At 38.2% G+C, this 8263-nt stretch overlaps 1 non-coding gene across 1 annotated transcript; it reads right to left on the bottom strand.

Moving 5' to 3' along the window:
• Positions 1–7501: 7501 nt before the first annotated feature.
• Positions 7502–7608, bottom strand: LOC131221891 (small nucleolar RNA R71). The gene has a single exon (XR_009159638.1). It is a non-coding gene; the product is annotated as a small nucleolar RNA R71 (small nucleolar RNA).
• Positions 7609–8263: the final 655 nt, after the last annotated feature.

The raw sequence follows: 8263 nt of genomic DNA, 5'->3' as shown, positions 1-8263 counted from the left end.
CTTAGGCAATTTTGAGGATGAAATTTTTCTTTAAGGGGGGTAGATTGTAATGTCTCGGAAAAATCCATACAAAGACCCGAGTACCACCTCAGGTAAAAATCACTAAGGATCGTACCCTTTAGAAATTAGACGAAAATTATTACGTGCTAAACTAGATTACCTATGAAATTAGCACTAATCACTTTAAATATGATCTGTAAGACCCAAAACGAGTAGAACCGTTAACACTATATCATGTAAAAACTTAGGATCAATCTCAAAACCTAGTTGCTCTCAGGAGTGCGTTGAAACTCCGTATCAGACCTAGACCGTGCGTCGAAAGTCCGATGACTATGAAACCATATGGTTATGACTTCCTTATTGGACTTGACCAGCATCTTGAAAATCAAGTCCTAAAGGTATCTAGAAACGAACAACTTGAGCCCGAAGCGAAGTGTGTGAGAAACGTGAATATCTTTATGAAATGAACTGAAACTTAAGTGAATTGAGCCATTCGCTTGCAGGCCAAATCTGAGGTTTCAGACCATCAGATTCTGACCCAATTACACCCTCAGATCAGGAAAAATTTTCAACACATGTCAATGTACTTGTGGCTCTGATCGAGTATCGGTGACCATTGAACTAAAACAGGTCCCTCGCGGTCGAGCCACTGATCCGATTGGGCTGAGATCTTAGCCTGACCTAGATCCAATGTCAGGAAGCTTAAGTCCAACCGCATGTAGAAAAGGGGCCTTCGGATCAGCTCCGTTGGTCCGAAACGATCGGTCTTTAGCTATAACCTAACTATACCATGGCCCTGGGGCCATTCCCATCAGTTCTGGGCCTATAAAAGGGCCTTAAACCCTCTCTGTCCCTTCACATACGAATTTTCAACCCAAAGAGAGAGAAGGGAACAAAGAGAGATGGAAAGAGAGAGAAAGTGGGAGAGAGTTCCTGGGATTCTATCCCATCGCTCCACGTGCTTAACCACCCTGTTTGTATCGCTATTCCGACGATTCCGACTCTATTCTTAGATAAGAACTCCTAACCCTAATATGTTTTAGGGATTCAAGTAGAATAAATAGTGAAGTAGCTAACCTATTTCATGCTATAGGTTGCCGTTGTACCGTAGGCGAAGATTTAGTGTTTAAATTGAGTTCGTTACGAGTCTACCGGTGAAAGGTGCGGACTATAAACGTTTAGGTTATGGTTTTCAAGACTTTCAATGTTAGTAATAGTTTATGAATGTCTTGATTTCTATCACATGTGCTTAGATACGATGTTTTCCATATATTACATAGAGATATAAACTATGTTGATTATAATTCGTTCTATGTGCTTGTTGAAATGTCTGAACGACTATAAAAATATGATTTATGATTACTAAGCTTGTAAATTGAGAATATATGATTGTTGTATGAGTGGCAGCTCCTTTGTGAAAGGATTTGTCCTAATGTCTATTGGAACTAGTATATTATACGTATGTGTAATATGTAGTCTAAGTGTTTGACAAAATGCCTATATGAGCAATTGGTTGATGCTTTGTATTTATGAGGGTTGTTGAGATAGCATTCTCAACTACCTTAGCTATATGTGTACTTTCCTTCATGCAGCTTTAATTTCGAGTGCATGTTTATGTAGCAAATATATATGTAGAATATCATGTTATATGTGTTGAATAATATGCTTAAATGATATGTACATTGGAATTGGTTGTTAAATGCCTTATGACTATCATATATGCTTACTTCTTGCATTTGACTGTGATTAGGACTACGAAGTAGTCCAAGCAATCGATAACAATTCCTATTTGAGTGGCCGAGCTAGTCTCACCACAATTGATGCGTTCGGGGAATCCAAGTTGTACGATGATTGTCGACAGTGGTTAGTGCTCCATGTTGATTAAATCAGCATACACTCGTACTAATTGAACTTGTCAAGTAACCCGATTTGCCCACTGTGTGTTTACCATGTATGAACACTACAGCTTGAACCTAAGGTACCCCTTACCATTGTAAAGACCCGTCTCAACCATGGTACCATGATTTGCTAAGACTCATGAGTCAGGCATGGTGGTATGGGACACCGTGGTCGAGCTGTCAGCCTACGCTGGGGCGATGAGCCTCCCCGTAGCGACTAGTGAGCAACGTAAACTCGTGAACTGAATACGGTGGTATAGGACACTATATTAGAGCTGTCGGCCTACACTGGCGTAGCCTGGCTATGGTCCCCAGTCGGGTTGGTGATGAGCCTTCAAAAATAGACTGTCAGTTAGTAGGGCATTGGTGGAGTGACCTCAAATATGAAATAGGCCTACCCTGGTGCAGCCTGGCTGTGGTCCGCAGTCAGGTTGGTGATGAGCCTTCGAAAATAGACTGTCAGTTGGTAGGACATTGGTGGTAGTGACCTGAACTTGCCTAATGTATGTAATTAACTAGGATTAACGACCCTAGATGGATCATTGTTTGGGTAAATGATACAAGGGACGTACCTTAGCTTCCCAAACCTGTTGCATACATAAGTCTAATTAAGAACTTGGCTAATCACGTACATGCACCACATTTGCATGTGCCTTTGGCGTTGGAGTTGAGCACAGAGGAAGGGGTGCATGCCACAATCATGAGATGATGTCACAGAGGGAGTGTAGGCGAGGGCATGCATCATTAACTCATATCATCCTTGCATTAAGCAGAGTACCTAGGAATGCTTGTATTGCTTTATCATTACTACTTGATTGAATTGATAACATGTTAACCTTTTCCTTATAGCTCCACTGAGTTGATCACTCACTCCCATGTTCTGGGATAGTGTTTTAAAACACCGAACAGACCCTGTTTTAGTTTCAGATGACGGTGATGCTTATAGGGCGGAGCTTGACTTTTATGATGGCGACGAGGAGTTCTCCTACATGTAATTCTCTAGTGGGTCTATATAGACCTAGAGTTGCGCATCGAGGCTACAGGGATATGGATAGATGATGTTACACTTTATCATTTTTTTGTATATTTTGGAATTATACATGTAACTATTTGACCTAGTGACATGTTCATACTCTGGGGACTTACAACTATTTATATGCTTTATATATCTATTACAGTCTTCCGCTTGCGTAATCTAATTGTCTCTAGAGTATGATATGCTGATTTAGTATAATCCACTCATGTTTAATGTACTAATATAGACAACATTTAATCATCTTTATCTATGTTACATAAGTGATGTGTTGGAACTCGGGAGTTGGGCTCTTGCTTGACCCTCGATTTTCAGGGCGTTACATCATCCTAGAAGAATTTGCATACCTTAGTGAAGAATTTTTTCTTATCTTGTGCAATCCAATGTGTTGACATGAAACTTGTGGAAAGATAATTAACAATATCAGCAAACCAAGGTAAGTGAGAGACTTTAAACAATTGTTCATCAGGGAACATGTCATTTATAGATGCTATCTCAAGGGAATCAAGGAGGTCAAGTCTTGAAAGATGGTCAGCCACTACATTTTTTACTCCCTTTTTATCTTTTATTTCCAAATCAAATTCTTAGAGTAGGATGATCCATCTTATTAACCGGGGCTTAGCATCATTCTTAGAAAGAAGGTACTTGAGCGCCACATGATCAGTGTAGATAATTATCTTATATCTAATCAAGTAGGATCTAAATTTGTCAAGAGCAAATACTACAACTAAGAGTTCCTTTTCCATAGTAGAATAATTTACTTAGTCAGGATTTAGAGTGAAATTGTGGTTTATACTGTTGATACCGAAGAAAGAATCTAAGTTAAGGTCCTAGAGGGGGTGAATAGGACTTTTCAAATAATTTTACCTATTTAAAGTCCGGATTACCTAACTTAAATAAACATTTAGTTTGAAGCAAGTAAGGTAATATAACTCTAACAGTTTCCAAGCTAGTTAGAGGTTCTAATCACAAAGGCTATTAAAGATATGTAGATACAACAACTAGCCTAATGTTGTGAGCTTGTGTGTGGAATGTGCTTCTTATCAATTTATAGCATTCATTCAATCATGTATGAGAGGTTAAAATATTCAAGCATATGTAAGTATGATTAAACAGATGCATAAATGATAATTCAAAACACAAGCGTTTATAGTGGTTCGGCTACATGCCTACTCCACTCCCGACATCCACACTTAATCCCATAGTGCACCGAATTTCAATATTAATGATTTTAAAATAGGTTCACTAATAACCTTTACAGTCCTACACTAAGGACACCAATTTATGCTCTCTGCAATAGCAAAGGTCCACCGGCCAAGGTCTCACACTAAGCACCTCCGTTTAGGCCCACCGGCTAAGGTCCCTCATAAGGCACCAACGTGTAGGCTCATCGACTAAGGTCCCACACAAGGCACCTGTGTTTACGCCCACTAGTGAAGGTCCTAGACAAGGAACCTAAACGAGTTTGTTGATAGCAAACTCTTAGCCTCATTCCTACATGAGGAAAGAGACTAAACTTTGAGCTCTTAACTATAACACTTACTTGTCAGATAGAGTTCTCTTTTGCAGCTCATCTTGGGATGCTTGATCTTCATGCTCTTGTGCTTAAGTTAGCCTCTCGGTGCTCCTCCGATTGTGTAGCTTGGATTTGCCAGTTGGTTTGGCTTCACGATCAAGAACCTTACATAAGATGTACCTATAAAGGTGATCAAGGTAATGGGTGTTGGTTGAATCTCTTATCTAGGATAATGAGTGGATTTCCTGAGAGATTCAACCTATAGATACTCTAGAGTATCAAAAGATAAAGAGTTTTCCTATTGGTTTGATCTTCGTACTTTAGAGAAGGCACGAGTTCATGTTCTTCATTAATAGGAGCTTTGAATGCTCATGGAGTGAAAGATCACAATGAAGAGAGCATGAAACTCATATGGATAGAGTCTAAATGAGCTAGGATAAGTTTTGGATACACTAGAGACTCTATGATGCCTATTTCCATTAATTTTGTAAGTTTTTACAAGGCGCTTTTATAGATAAAAAAGTTTCAATGGATAGAAAATGGCTAGTTTACGGTGGTACTGAAGCCAACTTCAGTATCACCGAACTTGCTTCGGCGGTACCAAAATATCTTTCAGTAGTACTAAATTAATTCCCCAAGTTGCTCAATGAAAAAGGTCCCTTTCAGTGACATCATACTTTGTTCATCGGTGGCAGTCAGTGTTAGCGAAATATCTAGTCAGTGATGTTGAGGGTCAAATATTGCATATAATCCCCTATTTATATCTTGGTTTTATTAACAAGATACTACTTAATGTTATATTTTATACATGTTTGTGTTGCAAGGTGAATCTGAGAGCTTAGACTGAAAAGAATGTTAAAAGCATGGATTTAATGCTCAAAAATCACCAAGCCAAAAGTTGGATATTAGAAGACCAAGAATGAAGAATTCACATGCCAAAGATCTAAGGAAACCAAGTGAGTAATGAAGTGAGGAATGAAGAGAATGGAAGAGTTGAAGTGAATTTGTGTGATCTTCGACCAGTCCAAGATCTGCTTTGACTTATCTAAGCTCGACTCGTCTAAGGTCTTGCTCGACTACTCGAGGAAACTTTGACTTGAACTCCAGCAACATCAGATTCTAAATTTGCACGATCTTTGATCAATTAAAGGTGGTCCTCGCCAGTCAAAGGTAACCCTCGACCAGTCGAGGGTTATGCAGATTTTACACAAATTGTGTAAATTTGAGGCGGTCTAGATTTTTACAAGTTAGTTAGTAAGGAGGTGATGCACAACTATAAATAGGAGTTCCTACAATGTTCTTAAGTATCTTCTAGGGTTTGAAGAGTGGAGTAAAAGAGTGGAGTCGCCGTCGTGGAGTTCTTATTTTTCTTCTTTAGCTTCTTTTTATGCTTTTCTTAAGAGACTTTAGTTCAATCATGTCTATGGTTGGCTAAACCTCTTATTTAGGGCTAAGAGGTGAAGCTTGTAGTGTGATGGGATGTTTTTTTTACTTTGATTCATGTTTATGTTGAACCTTCTTTAATTCTAGTTTGATTTTAAAGGAATACTTTCAATTTTTAATGGTTTATTGTGACTCAAATTACAATAGATCTGCAATAGCTTTGAGTATCTTCTTTTCCTGATTTTAAGATTGTGGGATTGGTAAATCCTATTGTTAGCCATCGTCCCATGGGCTTGGTTTGGTGATGGAATCTCTTCCAATTATCACAATTCTCCTCCATTGAGAATTAGGTCAAGGAAAGTTTAGATTGATCTTAATTGTATATCTTCCAACTGGATAGGATAGGACTCCAATTCCAAACGAGCAACTTGAATCAAGTAAGAGGGCTCCCTGATCTCTACAAGTGGATCCTTCGAAACCCTAGTTACCACCTTTGAATTTGTTAGTTTTAATCACTTTAACACAATTACTCTTTCAATTATTCAGATTTAGTTTTAGTTTTTCATTTAATTCTAGTTCTAGTTAAATTCAGAAGACACACAAGTTCAGTCCCTGTGGATTCAACCTCGGTCGTACCGAGATTATTCCTACATCGCGAGCTTACACTTGGGGTTGTGAACAAGTTTTTGGTGCCATTGCCAGGAATTAATGGTTGCATTTTTGTGAGATTAACTAGTTTTGGAATAAGTTTCAGATTAGGATTTTTCTATTTTCTATTTTTAGGTTAGGGTTTTTCTGAGTTATTTTAGAAACTAACTTAGCTTTCTATTTATAGGTTTAAAAACTTTCCTTTTCTGTTTTTAGAAACTAATTTACTTTTAATTTTTAAGAACTTTCCTTTTTTATTTTTAGAAACTAGGTTGCTTTCTTAGTTCTTTTTTAGAAACTAATTCACTTTCCTTTTTCTTTTGAAGAATCCCAATATAGAAACTTCTAATTTGGTAACTTCTTTCTAATTCTCTATCTTTCTATTTCCCTCTTTCTTTTTAAGTTTAGGTTAGATTCTGAAATTGAGGGTTGAGAGTGTTTCATGCCCAAGGGGGTCCATGATAACACTCGACGTCTCTTGAGTGGCAGAGGATTAGTTGAGGGGTTATCTATCTATTACAGGATTAGAAACCACTCGAGATCCATAGAGTTAACTGAAGTTATGGCTGTAAATCAACCAGCCAATTAACCTCCAAATCCACCTCAACCTAGGGTGTAGGAAATTCAGGATGAAAACGTTATGTATGAAGCACCCCCCCCCCCCCCCCTCGTACTTTATGAGATTATTTACAACTGGCGGGGGTGAGCACACCTTCCTGTATGGTTTTTCCAGAAAATACAGGACATATGGATATCAAGCCAGGGGTGATCCAAGTCCTTCCAAAATTCCATGGACTTGAATATGAAAATCCATATATATACATGAAAGAGTTTGATGAGATCATATCCACTCTATATTTTTCAAATGTGTCTGAGGACACGATTAGACTGAAACTCTTTCCCTTCTCCTTGAAAGAGAAATCTAAGACATGGTTGCATTCACTACGTCCACGATCTATTGGTAGATGGAATGACATGACAAGGGAGTTCATTAAGAAAATTTTCCCATATCATAAAATGAACGCCCTCAGAAAATTAATTATGAACTTCCCCCAAAAGGAAGATGAAACATTCTTCTAGTGTTGGGAGTGATTCAAGGATCTTGTCAATTCATGCCCACAACATGGTTTTGAAACTTGGCGAGAACAAGTTTCTTTTACGATGGCTGACTTCTTCCATGCATTAAATGGTCAAGACAATGTGCATTGGGGAATTCACGAATAAAGAGGTCGATGATGTGTGGGATTATTTTGACAAGCTTGCTGAAAACACACAATCATGGGAAATCTCCCCAAAATCAAGCACCACTTCTAGGCCTACTTAATTAAAGGAGAGGAGTGGAATTTATCTTTTGAAAGAAGATGATGATATAAATGCTAGAGTGGATAATCTCACAAGAAAACTTGAGGCCATGGAACTAAAGAAGGATAAGGCTATGGAAACTGTTTACGGTATTTATGCTTGCAACATTCACACAACTAAAAATTATCCAACAATACCTGCTTTTTAAGAAGTACTGAATGAGCAATCTAATGCCGTAAATAATTACCAAAGACCTTTCGGTCGATCCACTTCAAATACATATAATCCTAGTTGGAGACATCATCCAAATTTTAGTTGGAGGAATGGACAAACTGCTTCTCCTCAAGGATTCCCTAATCAAATTTTAAATCAAGGAATACCTCAAGAGGATCCAGTTCTAAAGCATCTTCGAAATTAAGAGCATTTCAATTGGGGTATGCTACAAGCCTTTCAAGACCTTACAAAGGCCATATAAGGGCTTGA

Source organism: Magnolia sinica, chromosome 1 (assembly GCF_029962835.1).
Source record: "Magnolia sinica isolate HGM2019 chromosome 1, MsV1, whole genome shotgun sequence".
NCBI classification, from domain to species: Eukaryota; Viridiplantae; Streptophyta; class Magnoliopsida; order Magnoliales; family Magnoliaceae; genus Magnolia; species Magnolia sinica.
The sequence above is the reverse complement of the archived record's forward strand: the minus strand, read 5'-3'. Positions and strand labels throughout refer to the sequence as shown.